The sequence below is a fragment of the Schistocerca cancellata genome, chromosome 8 (genome assembly GCF_023864275.1).
Source record: "Schistocerca cancellata isolate TAMUIC-IGC-003103 chromosome 8, iqSchCanc2.1, whole genome shotgun sequence".
Taxonomy (NCBI): domain Eukaryota; kingdom Metazoa; phylum Arthropoda; class Insecta; order Orthoptera; family Acrididae; genus Schistocerca; species Schistocerca cancellata.
In genome coordinates this window covers 18432577-18450575 of record NC_064633.1, presented here as the reverse complement: position 1 = coordinate 18450575, position 17999 = coordinate 18432577, and the positions used below count along the sequence as shown (strand labels likewise).

General features: G+C 38.6%; 1 protein-coding gene across 2 annotated transcripts in view; it reads left to right on the top strand.

Annotated features, from left to right (window-relative positions):
* Positions 1-17999, top strand: part of LOC126094613 (phosphatidylinositol 4-phosphate 3-kinase C2 domain-containing subunit alpha-like) — a 243258-nt gene that overhangs the window by 195369 nt on the left and 29890 nt on the right. The window lies entirely within an intron of this gene.

Here is a 17999-nt window from a genome sequence, read left to right as displayed (position 1 = left end):
AGGAGCATAATTTCAACTGAAGTGATTCTGTTGATGAATTGTATATTGACCATCCCGGTTTTTTTTTTTTTTTTTCTCTATCAGCGTATAACAACTTCTGTTTATTAAATAAGAACACACTTTCGAAATAAAACCAACAATCCTCTTTTCATTATTGCATAATATTTTGATCTTTCAAGTGTCAACTGACTGATCTTAGTAACTAAATGATGTTTGTCCACTAAGAATAACAAATTTTGAGTCAGGTTATGAGCTAATTAGATGTTTTCTTGTGAAAGGCAGCTTCTGTCATAATTATTAATTAGTGTCAACAAAAGATACCTTAATTCAAAGGAAGCATACACTGGCACACAATCAATATGTTTCCCAGTACTTAGAATCCAGTGTGCTTTTGTTACTGGTACAAATGTCATTAAATGTAGTCCTACTGCCCTGCTTTACATATGCCCCATTACACCCTTTTTAAGGTTTTCCATCCTTCTTTTACTTCATCTTGTAATGCCTCAATGTCACATATTAGCAGTTTCCATTTTTCACTCTTCCCTCCAAATTGCTCATCCATCCCATTTCTCTTCACTAGCCTCTTTATTTTCTTTGGTTATGTTTAAAGTCAGTTTGAAAGTTCTTTTTGTTTTTCCTGTTTGAACTTAAGAAACCTGTTCACTATGTTTCATATCAGTTGGTAAAAAAAATGTCATAATGGCATTGGACCATGATGTAATACATCTTTCTGCTCCTAATGTTATCTCTTTTGATGTAGGAGACATCTTTAGAGGTAATAAGACAGTATGTTCAAATGTAACTCATTTACTGCTTTTAATTGCCAGTCAGATGTAACGTTGTTGTTGTTGTGGTCTTCAGTTCTGTGACTGGTTTCATGCAGCTCTCCATGCTACTCTATCCTGTGCAAGCTTCTTCATCTCCCAGTACCTACTGCAACCTACATCCTTCTGAATCTGCTTAGTGTATTCAGCTCTTGGTCTCCCCCTACGATTTTCACCCTCCACGCTGCCCTCCAATACTAAATTGGTGATCCCTTGATGCCTCAGAACATGTCCTACCAACCGATCCCTTCTTCTGGTCAAGTTGTGCCACAAACTTCTCTTCTCCCCAATCCTATTCAACACTTCCTCATTAGTTATGTGATCTACCCATCTAATCTTCAGCATTCTTCTGTAGCACCACATTTCGAAAGCTTCTATTCTCTTCTTGTCCAAACTATTTACCGTCCATGTTTCACTTCCATACATGGCTACACTCCATACAAATACTTTCAGAAATGACTTCCTGACTCTTAAATCTATACTCGATGTTAACAAATTTCTATTCTTCAGAAACGCTTTCCTTGCCATTGCCAGTCTACATTTTATATCCTCTCTACTTCGACCATCATCAGTTATTTTGCTCCCCAAATAGCAAAACTCCTTTACTACTTTAAGTGTTTCATTTCCTAATCTAATACCCTCAACATCACCCGACTTAATTCGACTACATTCCATTATCCTCGTTTTGCTTTTGTTGATGTTCATCTTATATCCTCGTTTCAAGACACCATCCATTCCGTTCAACTGCTCTTCCAAGTCCTTTGCTGTCTCTGACAGAATTACAATGTCATCGGCGAACCTCAAAGTTTTTATTTCTTCTCCATGGATTTTAATACCTACTCCGAATTTTTCTTTTGTTTCCTTTACTGCTTGCTCAATATACAGATTGAATAACATCGGGGAGAGGCTACAACCCTGTCTTACTCCCTTCCCAACCACTGCTTCCCTTTCATCCCCCTCGACTCTTATAACTGCCATCTGGTTTCAGTACAAATTGTAAATAGCCTTTCGCTCCCTGTATTTTACCCCTGCCACCTTTAGAATTTGAAAGAGAGTATTCCAGTCAACATTGTCAAAAGCTTTCTCTAAGTCTACAAATGCTAGGAACGTAGGTTTGCCTTTCCTTAATCTTTCTTCTAAGATAAGTCGTAAGGTCAGTATTGCCTCACGTGTTCCAGAATTTCTACGGAATCCAAACTGATCTTCCCCGAGGTCGGCTTCTACTAGTTTTTCCATTCGTCTGTAAAGAATTCGTGTTAGTATTTTGCAGCTGTGGCTTATTAAACTGACTGTTCAGTAATTTTCACATCTGTCAACACCTGCTTTCTTTGGGATTGGAATTATTATATTCTTCTTGAAGTCTGAGGGTATTTCGCCTGTTTCATGCATCTTGCTAACCAGATGGTAGAGTTTTGTCAGGACTGGCTCTCCCAAGGCCATCAGTAGTTCTAATGGAATGTTGTCTACTCCGGGGGCCTTGTTTCGACTCAGGTCTTTCAGTGCTCTGTCAAACTGTTCACGCAGTATCGTGTCTCCCATTTCATCTTCATCTACATCCTCTTCCATTTCCATAATATTGTCCTCAAGTGCATCGCCCTTGTATAGACCCTCTATATACTCCTTCCACCTTTCTGCTTTCCCTTCTTTGCTTAGAACTGGGTTTCCATCTGAGCTCTCGATGTTCATACAATTGGTTCTCTTATCCCCAAAGGTCTCTTTAATTTTCCTGTAGGCAGTATCTATCTTACCCCTAGTGAGATAAGCCTCTACATCCTTACATTTGTCCTCCAACCATCCCCGCTTACCCCTTTTGCACTTCCTGTCAATCTCATTTTTGAGACGTTTGTATTCCTTTTTGCCTGCTTCATTTACTGCATTTTTATATTTTCTCCTTTCATCAATTAAATTCAATATTTCTTCTGTTATCCAAGGATTTCTACTAGCCCTCATCTTTTTACCTACTTGATCCTCTGCTGCCTTCACTACTTCATCCCTCAAAGCTACCCATTCTTCTTCTACTGTATTTCTTTCCCCCATTCCTGTCAATTGTTCCCTTATGCTCTCCCTGAAACTCTGTACAACCTCTGGTTTAGTCAGTTTATCCAGGTCCCATCTCCTTAAATTCCCACCTTTTTGCAGTTTCTTCAGTTTTAGTCTGCAGGTCATAACCAATAGATTGTGGTCAGAGTCCACATCTGCCCCTGGAAATGTCTTACAATTTAAAACCTGGTTCCTAAATCTCTGTCTTACCATTACATAATCTATCTGATACCTTTTAGTATCTCCAGGGTTCTTCCATGTATACAACCTTCTATCATGATTCTTAAACCAAGTGTTAGCTATGATTAAGTTGTGCTCTGTGCAAAATTCTACCAGGCGGCTTCCTCTTTCATTTCTTAGCCCCAATCCATATTCACCTACTACGTTTCCTTCTCTCCCTTTTCCTACACTAGAATTCCAGTCACCCATGACTATTAAATTTTCGTCACCCTTCACTATCTGAATAATTTCTTTTATCTCATCATACATTTCTTCAATTTCTTCGTCATCTGCAGAGCTAGTTGGCATATAAACTTGTACTACTGTAGTAGGTGTGGGCTTTGTATCTATCTTGGCCACAATAATGCGTTCACTATGCTGTTTGTAGTAGCTTACCCGCATTCCTATTTTCCTACTCATTATTAAACCTACTCCTGCATTACCCCTATTTGACTTTGTGTTTATAACCCTGTAGTCACCTGACCAGAAGTCTTGTTCCTCCTGCCACCGAACTTCACTAATTCCCACTATATCTAACTTTAACCTATCCATTTCCGTTTTTAAATTTTCTAACCTACCTGCCCGATTAAGGGATCTGACATTCCACCCTCCGATCCGTAGAACACCAGTTTTCTTTCTCCTGATAACGACATCCTCTTGAGTAGTCCCCGCCCGGAGATCCGAATGGGGGACTATTTTACCTCCGGAATATTTTACGCAAGAGGACGCCATCATCATTTAATCATACAGTAAAGCTGCATGCCCTCGGGAAAAATTACGGCCGTAGTTTCCCCTTGCTTTCAGCCGTTCGCAGTACCAGCACAGCAAGGCCATTTTGGTTATTGTTACAAGGCCCGATCAGTCAATCATCCAGACTGTTGCCCTTGCAGCTACTGAAAAGGCTGTTGCCCCTCTTCAGGAACCACACGTTTGTCTGGCCTCTCAACAGATACCCCTCCGTTGTGGTTGTACCTACGGTACGGCTATCTGTATCGCTGAGGCACGCAAGCCTCCCCACCAACGGCAAGGTCCATGGTTCATGGGGGGGGGGGGGGGGGGGGGGGATGTAACATTATGAAAAAAATATTTCCTGCCATTTCATTTTCCAACTTGTCAAGGGGTGGAATAGCTCTAAAATGTGTACCTTAAGACCTGCGAGCACGTAAGTCATCTTTTTTATTATGGAATGCATCTCTTCTACCAATAGTGTCCTCATAGCTCTTTAAAGGTGTGCATTGTCGAGCCCATGTTTACTAGACATTTTTACTTCAAAGGATTGTTCCTGTAACTCCCCAAATATTTGCCATTCCTCCTGGGACACCCTGTGTACATTCAGAAAAGCACTTGAATCATTTTTATGATCATAAATATTTGATATTTTGATAGATTATTTCCATGATGAGCTCTTTATTGTAACATGCAAATTTGAGTGTCTCGTGTGATGGTCACATCTATCATCATACTTGTGATATGATGTGAACCAATTTGACACATGGTACATAGCATTAACAAGCAGCAAATTCCCACTGGCTCTCTGATTACTCACCTTGGGACACATACATATCAATGATAACGAAAGGGTTAAACAAGCTCAGTAAGCCAAACTGTTTATATGGGTGCATTGCAACGTCATACAATCGCTACCCAAGACACTTTATTCTGGGTGCTTTATTTATCAATAATGCTCACAACTTGTCTAATTGCAGTCCTCCTCCTTTTATGCCAAAGTTGATTTTCGGTTTTTGAATGGTTCTGATCCCTCTGTATATCCAACATAGAAATGATTAGACCTTGATAAAACTGTGGTATCAGAGAAACAAATGGGGTGGTTCTATGGTCCCAGAGGATGGTCTACAGCTGTCAATTTATCTGTGTTGGCCAAACATTGGCACAGATACATGCATTAGACCACTGCTTATATAAGAAAAGTCCAGGAAGGAAGTAAATGCAGGTAGTGAAAGCCCACAATTATGTACCTGCTGTTATATTATGTCTAATGTTATCTGGTTGCATTTTTAATGTGAAAATGCTTTCACTTGAAATTGTGCTAGTATAGTGGTTATTCCTCATTTCTCTTCATACCTACTATTAAAGTTCATGACTTCTGGTTCAATCGTGAACAGCATTTTTGTTATTAATCTCTTTTCTGTGTACAAGATTTTGGCTCCATACATAGTTCAGTGTACTTATTACAGTTTCTTTTCATAATTTTACAATATATTTTTTATGAGCTGTATTAGAAATTTGTTTCCTCTTCTCTCATTGCATAGTCTTGTATTTCTTTTTTTTATGTCCTTCTCCCTCACCATTTGACAAATTAGATTGTACCTACTTATATAGATAAAACATTTTATTTCCTTTTTCTTGTCTCCGTTTTGTTCCTTTCTAGAGATGAAATTAGATTAGATTCAGTTTTCGTGCCATAGACCCAAAAATGAGATGATTCTCGTAGCTGTGGAACATGTCAGAAAGTATGACATAAAAACATAAAAATTTGAATATAATGCTGACTATCCTGATCATTTGTCAGTAGATCATCAAAATATATGAATATACACTCCTGGAAATGGAAAAAAGAACACATTGACACCGGTGTGTCAGACCCACCATACTTGCTCCGGACACTGCGAGAGGGCTGTACAAGCAATGATCACACGCACGGCACAGCGGACACACCAGGAACCGCGGTGTTGGCCGTCGAATGGCGCTAGCTGCGCAGCATTTGTGCACCGCCGCCGTCAGTGTCAGCCAGTTTGCCGTGGCATACGGAGCTCCATCGCAGTCTTTAACACTGGTAGCATGCCGCGACAGCGTGGACGTGAACCGTATGTGCAGTTGACAGACTTTGAGCGAGGGCGTATAGTGGGCATCCGGGAGGCCGGGTGGACGTACCGCCGAATTGCTCAACACGTGGGGCGTGAGGTCTCCACAGTACATCGATGTTGTCGCCAGTGGTCGGCGGAAGGTGCACGTGCCCGTCGACCTGAGACCGGACCGCAGCGACGCACGGATGCACGCCAAGACCGTAGGATCCTACGCAGTGCCGTAGGGGACCGCACCGCCACTTCCCAGCAAATTAGGGACACTGTTGCTCCTGGGGTATCGGCGAGGACCATTCGCAACCGTCTCCATGAAGCTGGGCTACGGTCCCGCACACCGTTAGGCCGTCTTCCGCTCACGCCCCAACATCGTGCAGCCCGCCTCCAGTGGTGTCGCGACAGGCGTGAATGGAGGGACGAATGGAGACGTGTCGTCTTCAGCGATGAGAGTCGCTTCTGCCTTGGTGCCAATGATGGTCGTATGCGTGTTTGGCGCCGTGCAGGTGAGCGCCACAATCAGGACTGCATACGACCGAGGCACACAGGGCCAACACCCGGCATCATGGTGTGGGGAGCGATCTTCTACACTGGCCGTACACCACTGGTGATCGTCGAGGGGACACTGAATAGTGCATGGTACATCCAAACCGTCATCGAACCCATCGTTCTACCATTCCTAGACCGGCAAGGGAATTTGCTGTTCCAACAGGACAATGCACGTCCGCATGTATCCCGTGCCACCCAACGTGCTCTAGAAGGTGTAAGTCAACTACCCTGGCCAGCAAGATCTCCGGATCTGTCCCCCATTGAGCATGTTTGGGACTGGATGAAGCGTCGTCTCACGTGGTCTGCATGTCCAGCACGAACGCTGGTCCAACTGAGGCGCCAGGTGGAAATGGCATGGCAAGCCGTTCCACAGGACTACATCCAGCATCTCTACGATCGTCTCCATGGGAGAATAGCAGCCTGCATTGCTGCGAAAGGTGGATATACACTGTACTAGTGCCGACATTGTGCATGCTCTGTTGCCTGTGTCTATGTGCCTGTGGTTCTGTCAGTGTGATCATGTGATGTATCTGACCCCGGGAATGTGTCAATAAAGTTTCCCCTTCCTGGGACAATGAATTCACAGTGTGCTTATTTCAATTTCCAGGAGTGTATTACAGTAAACTGGAACTGCTAATGTTTATAGATTTGATACACTGTCAGAATGGTTATGCACTTTTAATAAATTTATCATACACAAAATACCTAATCTTGACGATTGTGACCAAGTGCTTTCAAAACTGAAATCTGACAGACATGTTTGTTTAAGCTCTGTTTAAACTGAGCTTTATCTGAAATCAAGTTTTTAATGGTTCTTGGCAATTTATTGAAAATGTGTGTTCCAGAATATTGGACCCCTTTTTATATTAAGATAAGTGATTTTAGGTCTTATGTAGGTAGTTCTTATTCCTAGTATTGATACTATGTATTGAACTATTGGTTAGAAATAGATATATATTACTTATAACAAATGTCGTTAAGGAATAAATATACTGACAAGCAGTGATTAGAATACAAGAGTTCCTTGGACAGGTTTCTACATGATGTTCTTGAATTTATACCACAAATGATTCTTATTATATGCTTTTGCACGCTGAAAACTTTTGTTCAGTTTGATGAATTACCTCAGAATGCGATCCTGTGTGACATAATAGAAAGGAAGTAAGCAAAGTATGCAAGTTTTTTTTATATGTCCTACATCCGGCATCATTCTTACTGCAAAAACAGACTTGTTTAGGCACTCCACAAATTCTGTGATGTGCCCTTCCCAACTGAATTTATAATTGAGTTGTAATCCCTGAAATTTAGCACTGTCAACCTCTTCAATCTGCATGTCCTCATATGTTATACATGTGTTGGAAGGAAATCTCTTATAGGTTGTGAACTCTCTATAATGGATCTTTCCAAAGTTTAATGGCAGTAAATTAGCTTTAAATCATTTATTAATGTCAGTAAAAATTTGATTGGTGGCCATTTCTAAACCTGTAGTTAACTTGATACTTTTTGCAATGTTTGTACCGTCTGTAAATGAAAGAAACTTAGCACTGGTAATGTAACAGTTGAGAGGCCATTAATGTACACAAGAAAAAGCAATGGACTCAAGACGGAACCTTGAGGAACACCACATGTAATGAATTCCCACTCAGATGAAGACTGATTCCTAACTGGACAGGTATTTCACAATGACAGCTTTTGTTTCCTGTTAGTTAGATAAGAATCAAACTATTTTCCAGCACTGCCTGTGACACCATGATGATCTAATTTATTTAAGAGAATGCTGTGAATCACACAAAGGCTTTTGACAGGTCACTTAAAATGCCAGTAGCCTCTAATTTGTTATCTAATGAATTAAGTAGATTCTTGCTGCACATGTGAATAGTTTTCTCTCTGTCAGAACCTTAAGAAAACCAAACTGTGACTTGGAAAATATATTATTTGCAGTCAGATGCTTGAGGAGACCTTTGAGCACAACCTTTTCAAATATTTCTGAGAAAGTGCAATTGGTTGATAGTTTGATGGTATCTCTTTATCCCCATTCTTGTGAAGTGGCTTTTTTCAACATATTTTAGCCATTCTGCAAATGTTCCACTGATAAGAGATTGATTACACAAAGGACTTAAGATAGACCTCAACTCGCATGAGTACTCTTTGATTAACTTCATTGATATGTTATCATAACCATTAGAATATTTAGATTTTAAGGATTTTATGATGGATGCTACTTCTTTGGGAGACATCAGTGTCATTTCCATTTTACTGAAGTAAATTGTAAAGACAGGTCTCAGATACTCCATTGCACTGTTTACCTTACCTGATAACCCCAAGCTGTCAGTAATAGAAACAAAGTGCTTGTTTAAAAGGTTTGCAACACTACAGGCACTTGTTACCGATGTTTCATTTATTTTTAGAGCTATCTTTTCCTCTTCCTTTTTATATCCCATACAGTTTTATTTTGTTGCCTGATTAACTATCTTCCTCTCATAATGAAGCTGCTTTGATTTCTGGATGACTTGCTTCAATATTTTGCAGTATTCTTTGTAATGCATTACAGTGCTAACATCAGAGCTGTTCCTAGATAGTGGATAGTCTACTTTTGTCCCACATGATATCTTTTTTCTTTGTGTAATCCTCAGTTTTTTTGGCAAGTTCCAACATTTAACACAAGATGCTGTGTGTCATGATCAGATAGCCCGTACTATTGGTTTTGTGATATTACTTTCTTCCTAGAGTTGTCTACAAAGGTGATATAAATAGCAGTCTCATGGCATTTACATGCCCTAGTTGCAAATTTCGCAGTAGGCATTAAATTGAATGACAGTGTTATTGATTGCAGTAATGTTCACTGACAGAGCTTTTCATTAAATCCACATTATAATTGTGTGTGTGTGTGTGTGTGTGTGTGTGTGTGTGTGTGTGTGTGTGTGTTTACTGTGAGATGGTACAATTATTTATTAAAACCATTTATTCACTGATTTAGTATCATTCCCTATTTTATTATATCCCTTCAGTTGAGCTATGTCTTTATTTCCATTTCATTTCATTTTACTTTCTGTTATGGTATGATTTATTGGGTGTCTACAGGCTTTCCCCTGTCCTAGTCAACTTATTTCATCAGTACCAAAACTGATCATTGAGAATAAAGATGATTATTATTAGCAATTGTGGCAAAGAAGTTTATTTTCTCTAATGGGTAATGTCAGTCACTTCTGAAGCAAAACATTCCTATTAGTATAGACCTGATCCATTCTGGTTTGGGGTGGGGTGGGAGGGGAGGGGGTGGTTATACTGTCACATTTTCAGATGTTAGTCTAATGCACTAATTGCTAATGTATTTATAATCAGACAAAAATAGTTGACATCACTGTAAACCAATTTCTGAATGGTGTCTCTGATCATGATAGATAAACATTAATCATAAATGACGTAAATTGTAATGAGAACGAGGCTGAGTTAGAAAGAAGTTATGACAGTAAATGAAGAAACTATTCAGGCCTTTAAATCATATCTCCAAGCAGCAGATTGGAAGCCTATGGATGATGATGATGATGATGATGATGATGAGACCAATTCCAATTTGTTCAGTGATGAAATGGCATTAATAGTACATTTATTAAAAATGTTTTGCAGGTCTCAAACCAAAGAATCCACTTATAAGCTGTGGATCACCTCTGGTATAAAGATGTCACACAAAAGAAAGAGAGTTTTATGGTAGACTGAAAATTTGTGACAACCTACCCCAGATCAGTTGCTACAAGTAGTATTTCAAAAACAAAATTATAAAGAAATCAAAAAGTGTACATTTAACCTTGAAAATAAATAACTCTGAGTAATAAAATCAAAACTATCAGTGAGATAATAATAAATGAGACTGGCGCTGCTTATTCAAATAGGACTCAATATCTTTTTATATAGCTTGATATTAATAATATATGTAATAAAAAGACAGTAGCAGCAACCTTCAGTTTGTGTTTCTTAAGTGTTACTGAGGAAATCTATTGTAATGGCTCTTTAAAAGTGCCACTAAATTACTGAAAGAAAATTTTCCTTGATCTGTTAGAACATTTATGTACAGCTCTGATAAATGAAGTACTAAAAAAAATTACTTCTTTGAAAAGAAAAAGATCAATAGATATAGGCAATATTTCATGTACGTGCTGAAGATGATGATAATGATGGTTGGTTTTTGGGGCACTCAACTGCATTGTCTTCAGTGCCTGTACAAAGTCCCAATTTTTACACAGTCCAATTTTTTCTCAATCCAATGTAGCCACTGTCACACATGATGATGATGATGATGATGATGATGATGATAAAATGATGAGGACAACACAAACACACAGTCCCCAGCAGAGAAAATCCCCAACCCAGCCAGGAATCGAACCTGGGACCCTGTGATCCAGAGGCAGCAATGCTAGCCACTAGACCACAAGCTGCGGATGTGCACATGCTGAAAAAATCCTGCTGTAATCAGCTAAGCAAACTTCTGTCCCATACATTGGTCATCTTGATGACTCAAGTTGTCTTTCCAGACAGAATGAAGTGTCTGAAAAATTGCTACCTGCCAGGATTGCAAAGCATTTTAACTACTTCAACAACTGAAGCCATATTTTCAGTTACAAATGGTGTTTTGCAGTGCCTCAATACAAAAACATTTCCAGTTCCTCTATTCTGTGATCTTCAAACGGTTTTCAACTGTGTCAGTCTCAAAATACCTCTCGAGAAAGCGAGTCCCCATGGAATCAGAGGACAAGTAGGTAATTGGCTAAAATCTTATCTGCAGGTCAGGAAGCAAAAAATATTTTTAGATGTAGAGGCAGGGGAGGTAGCCTGATTGGAGAACCATATGTTAGTGTGTCCCAAAAGAACATTTATTTATTTATCCACCAGAATCTGTCTTCACTCCCCTACCATTTCTCATGCGCATTAACGATATGCATTAATGATCAACCTTTGCCGACAAAGCAAACAACTAACACAGCATTTGCTGAAGACGCAAGCATTGTGTCTGATGACAAACGGCCATCACTCTAGAGACTAATGTCAAGCAGCTGGTTGCATGTATTCTGAATTTGTCGAAGTAAATTCACTAGCAAAACCAGCTACATCCAGTTGCATCCTGACCACAAAAGCCCCCAGGAGATGGTTGTTGGACACAAAAGCCAGTAGGTACAGAGAGTATATTATTAAACATTCTTAGGTGTTCAAACAGATAGCAATATTACCTAGAACAATAACATCCAAATCTTAAAAGTACTTGCTCAACAGTATTGGAAATTCGGATAATTTCAAATATTGGAAATGTCAGCATCTCAAAGTCTGCTTATTTTGGTTGTTTCTAGTCATCTTCTGGGGCAACTAACTAGCACTTGCCATACTGAAATAAGGCACCATAATTTTTCGTGCAGTGTCTCCAAGAAAATCCTGCCATAGTTGTTGTAAACAAGCAGTATGCTGACTACCACCTCACAATACATCCGTTCAAGTATGACCTTCATAGCTGACAATCCTTCTCACCATCGAACAAACACTAGGTACCAGTAAATTACTTGCCGCTTCTGACCTGGCCTAGTTGGTGGTAGGGGTCTCCTGACCCGCTCCTCGAAGTATCGGACATCATCATCATCATCATCATCATCACCACCACTGACCTCAGGAAGAAAAATATGTTGTATTGCTGGTACACTATAGAAACCAGAATCAAACACAACCAGAAAATACTGGCTGGCTGGCCAAGGATTCAGACTGTCAGTTGCTGAAAACCACAGATAGGCAACTAGGAAGACAACATGACAGAATGATAACTCCGGAGTGTGAACCAAATTGAGAAACTAGAAATAAAAATATCAAGAACCAAGCAAAGCTGAATACAAGAAACAGTAAAAGATTGCAGCAGTCAAAACACAACTGAGGTTCAAGCCCAGTCAAAACACAACTGAGGTTTAAGCCCCTGCACTGTTAGCTTTACAGCATGGCCGTGGGCACCGATTGGCAGACGCATGGTGCATGACCCGCACTTAGCACTGAGGCAGTAATAGCAATGCTCACAAATATTAAGGGCACTGCCTAGCAGCTATCATCTAAGTCCACTGGCTCTGGTGGGTTTTCAAAATTTTTGTGCCAGGATACCAGATCCCTCCTCCCCCACACCGAAATAGTCACATAGGGCCTGAATCACCCTGGATAATGTTTCAGAAGGTGAACAAGAGGTACAGTTGGTGTCCTTGCAGGAGGAATCTACCAGCTGGGAAAAGGAATGTGGGATGTTGGACAATGCACTGGGGTGTGATGGTGTAGGAGATGACTGGTGAGGGTACAAATGCTGCAGTGGGGTCTCAACCTGCAAAGCTGCTTGCATGGACTTGCCAATGGTGCCCAGGAGCACATATTGTACCCATGTCATTTAAGGGTGTGCAAGGACAGACACACCAGTTCCGAGTGGTCCACCAATGATGATGCAGTCAGTAAGTGGGGACGGAGGTGGTTGATGGGCCAACACTCCATAACACCACCGATTATCGGCTCTCATAAGGCACTGCCCATGGGCAGCCACCATCATAGCTGGCATCCACGTAAGTTTTGCCCCATAGGAATGTGCCCAGGTACTGAACCTGGTGTATCATCCAGTGTGTCAGATCCGGGGTTCCAAGGGCTGCGGTGCCAGGAGGTGGATTGCAGTATGTGGAAGAACTCTGCTGGGCTACGGTCATGGACAGGGGCGGTCCTGTAGGTGCTCAGGAACATAGTGAGTCCCACTGCAGTGGTGTATGTGCCCACTGCATTCAACATTTGTTGTTTAAATGTATGCACCATCTGCTTCACTTTGCCATTGGAGAATGATGAAAGGGGGGGCTAAAGAGGAGTTTAATGCCATTGACATTACAGGACTGTTCAAAGGCCATCACAATGCATTGGGTTCTGTTGTTGGACACGAGGATGCAGGGAAGCCCTTCGGTGGCGAGAATCTGGGTAAGTGCAGTGTGTGTGGCGGCTGTAGTGTTAAATGACATGCTAACCATGTAGGGTTAGTTGAAATAAGTGTCAATGAGATTGAGCCACATGGAGCCCAGAAAGGAGCCAGCAAAGTGCAGATGAATGTGGTCTCAGGTGTGATGTGGAGTGGGGCAGGAAGTGAAAGACTGAGAAATAGCAGCCTGATGTAGGTCTGAAATATGGCAAATGTTATCCCAGCTGACGCCCACAATTGAAATGCGGCAATCCGACTACAGTCCACAATTGAAATATTATATCCCGGCTGAGACACCAGTTGAAATATTGCAAAATGTTATCCCGGACGAGACACAAATTGAAAATCTGATCACTATTTTTTTATTTACTTAAATTTGCCATATTTGGTGACAGTACCTTTTCCATTAGACGTTTACACGGCGATATAGTCTTGGCTTCAGTTGTCTGAGAATGATTCCACAATGCATCTTTGTTGGTTGCAGAATTGACGTGGTTCAACGTGTTTCTCTCATTTTGGTGTTTCAAATACAGTTTCTTCAAATGTAGTTTCTTCTTTTTAATTAATACAAAAATAATAGTAACATACATCAAATTGTTCTTCCGTCAACACCATGGTCAACACACACCAAGAGTTAGCTGCCGACTTACTATAGTCAAAGATGACTCCAACGTCAAAGATGTTTTACACCACACACAATCTTCCAGTTGTAATCAGTCTCTTTGCTATTCTTCGATACATTTTCTAATAGTAATCAATATGCTTTTACTCTCAAAAACAGAAGTAAATTAACATATAATAAGACAAATTATAATAAATCCTGACAAAAATATAAGAAAACATTTAAATTCGGTATCAACAAATACGGTAAAAAAAAATAACGTCTCCCAGATCCATTACAACTGCTCCCCAGGGCTTTTGTTGTTATGGACATATACAACAAAATCCCGACCACACTCAGTAATGGATCTGTATTACACAATTAGTACATTAATGATGCAGTCTGATAACCTCTTCCAAATTTGGACTCTTTGAATCTGTGGACTTGTTACTGGCTGTTGTTGTAATGATACTTCCCCATCAATCTCATACACAAAAATTCAAGTAAAGAAATTATTTGACATGACAAATATACATGGTATAAAACATACATGAGAAATATTCTAACATACAGCATACAGATTGAAAATAATAGAAAGGCAAAACTCATTTCCTACAATAAGTTTCAAAAATTTTTTTTTTTTTTTATATCAATGTTAATTTCATTATGCTTACATATTGTACAGTAAAAACGATACTGGACATACATAGTGTAATGTGTTTTTCTCTATATTTGCCTTTTAGATATATATATAATTTTTTTTAACTTCTGATTTTTTTTATATTTTTATATTTTTTTTATTAGTCATGTTTTTTTGTTTTTTTTGTATTTTTTTTTATATGATTTTCTTCTTTTAGTACAGCTAAAGATACATCAGTATTATCTAATTTTTTTTTTTTTTTGCAATCATTTATGTACACTTGCCTCTCTACTACAATATTACTACAAATCACATTCTTGTGAAGAGTACTTTTGCTCCCCACAACATCAGTATAAACAACAATAAACTGCTCATATATCATGAGGCTTTATCTAAAATTGGTTTTGAAACTTATACCTTTGCATGCATGTCCTCACATGCATGCCTTCACCCACAGGGAAGACTTGGCTTCCAAAAATTAGAAAAATTCAGAAATGCTCACTATGGAGACTTTTTTTTGTAAAAAAGTAAAAATAAATCTTTCTCTCATTTTTTTGTTACAACAGTGTTTTTTCATCAGTTTCAATTAACATGTGACTTCAAATTATTACTTTATACATGCAAATATACATACGTGGTTTTACAGGTAGTTTTATTCTAACAAGCATATTCCAGTGGAGGACTTTTGTTTTAGGTGATAATAGGTTATTTAAATTTTGAAATTATGATTTCTATTTATATAGTTTCACTCCATCTTTTTTTTTCGAAACCACTACTAGAGGATTATTATATGCACTGATACTCCTTTCTATTATATTACATCCTTCCATCTTTTTCAGCTCTTTCTCAACAGCAGGTCTTTTTGATATTGCAATACTGTATGGTTTTATGAAAAATGGTTCATGAGATTTTACCTGAAGCTCACACTGATAACCGTTTACCCTACCAGGTATGTCACTGAAAACATCACTGTATTCCCACAGCAGATTTTCTAACTGTTGTTTTTGCTCCCCAGATAAATTTTGTGTTTCTGAAATTTTCAAATTTACTAAATTCCCAAATTCAACTTCATCAGTATCAAATCTATGAGTTTCAATATTCTCCAATCTATTTTCTTTTAGTAAATTGATACTGTCAAAATTTCCATTACTCTGATCACCAAGTGTGTTCACAAAATTTGTCTGAATGTATTCCCTTTCACTAGTTTCTATCAAAAGTTTTCTTCCAACCCAATCAAATGCTGTATTTACTTTTACTATCCAATTCATACCCAAAAGAAAATCCTCATTAAATTCCTGAATTACAAAACATCCATGTGTGAACAACTTGCCTTCAATTAAAAATGTCACTAAAGCCTGGCTTTTTACCAATTTACTGCTCTTCCCAGTAGCACCTTTTATCTTTACCCCAACAACTGGCATTTCAACAAAATCTTTCCCCACCTTCAATTTCTTGCTTAACCTTTCAGATATTCCCGAGATCTCACTTCCTGTATCAATTAAACATTTACCAATCCATGACCCAATTTGAACTTTTATATAAGGACTGCAAAATTGATCACTTTTCTCAGAACCTGTATCCTCATGTAACAAATCACTTTCAATTTCCCCAAACCTATACTTATCAGAATCATATGGTATATCATTACATGTATTATTTGTCACAGTTATAAAATTTGCACAAGACACAAAATTATCATTAGTACTCTCTATTATCTCAAATAGCCAAGAATTTTCATCCAAATCACATTGTATACTATTGAAGTACTTATCCTTCAGCTTTTCAAAAATAAAATATCTCATCTTTTTCCACCACTCAGGACATACAGTTTCACATACATTAATAAGCATCTTTCTAAAGTTCTTGTCAAAAGAAATAGTTTCACTGTTCAGCCATATATTCATAAGAAATGTGTGTGTGTCATTAGTATCTGTAAAAGTTTCACTTAGGCTACAAGTTATACATGTGGCACCGTTATTTGTGTAGTCAGATTCTTTACCAACAACATCAAAATTCACACTTTCACATACATCCATCTTGTGAGCTTTATTCATCCTGGTAACATCCCTGGGAATTTCTATAATATTCTCACTATTTAATCCATTTTCAACCATGTGTATACCCAACTCCCTATTTAAACTAATGAAATACCTTTCCTCAACATCATCATCAATACCATTACCATCATTATCAACTTTATCAACAACATCATTATCATTATACATATTCAAGTCATACACATTCAAATTATCCCCCAAAATATTATTTCCCCTTTCTAAAGGTACCAGATCCCTTTCACCAATATTTTCATTCTCACAGCATGCATTCTCTCTTTCATTCACACACATCTCTGAACTACTACAAATCACATCATCTGACAAAATGTTGTTCTTTTCTGCCCAAGTGTAAAATTCTGATAAATTAAATGGATCACAATTACTTTTATCTACTGTATGTTCTTGTGTACTGAAAATTTTATTTTTATCAATATTATTTTCCTCTTGAAATTTTTTCAATAAGTAACAACTAATGACCTCATGTGATAGCTTAGGTTTGGAACTGTCATGTTTGGGTTTATGATACTCACATCCATTGGTCCTTTCATCATGCTTACCTTCTGCCTCAACCTTGCGGACCTTCAAGGGGGCGTCTACTCGTTTTTTGTTTCCTGAATTACAACTTGTTCCTGTTTGAACTGCTGATTGTGGTTCTGCCAAAGCCTCTGATCCACATTTCTGTTCCCATTCCTTTGCCAAACATTACCTGATTGTCGATAGTTTCTATCGTATTGACCTCTATCAAAATTTCTGTGATTTTGATCCCTAAAGTGTTCTCTACTTTGTTGATTATTACCGCGAAAATCATGTTCTTGTTTTGGATAAAAATTATGGTCCTTCTTCTGAAAATTGTTATATCCCCCTGAATTTTGACTAACACCATGATAATTGTTTTGTTCCCTTTTTTGAAAGTTATCATTTCCCCAATTTTGACCGTTACCTTTCTGAGTAAACCCACTGTGTGTTGTTGTTACCCTATCCAACTTTTCAATATAATTGAGAAACTGCTCTACATTACTATCAGGACATTGAACTAAATTCAACTGCATTGCTGATGGCAATCTTCTCTTTAAGGTATCAATTTTGATCAAGTCATCCAAAGGTTTTGTTAAATGAATAAGTTTTTGAAGTTCACTTTTGCAAAATTGTTTCATGCTCCCATCTGATTCTCTATAGTTTCGCCCATTCAAAAATTCACTTTTGATTCTAGTTTGTTTAAGATCATCCCAAAAATTTTCCAGAAATTTTGATTCAAATTCTGAAAATGTCATCCCCAAAGTTACAATCTG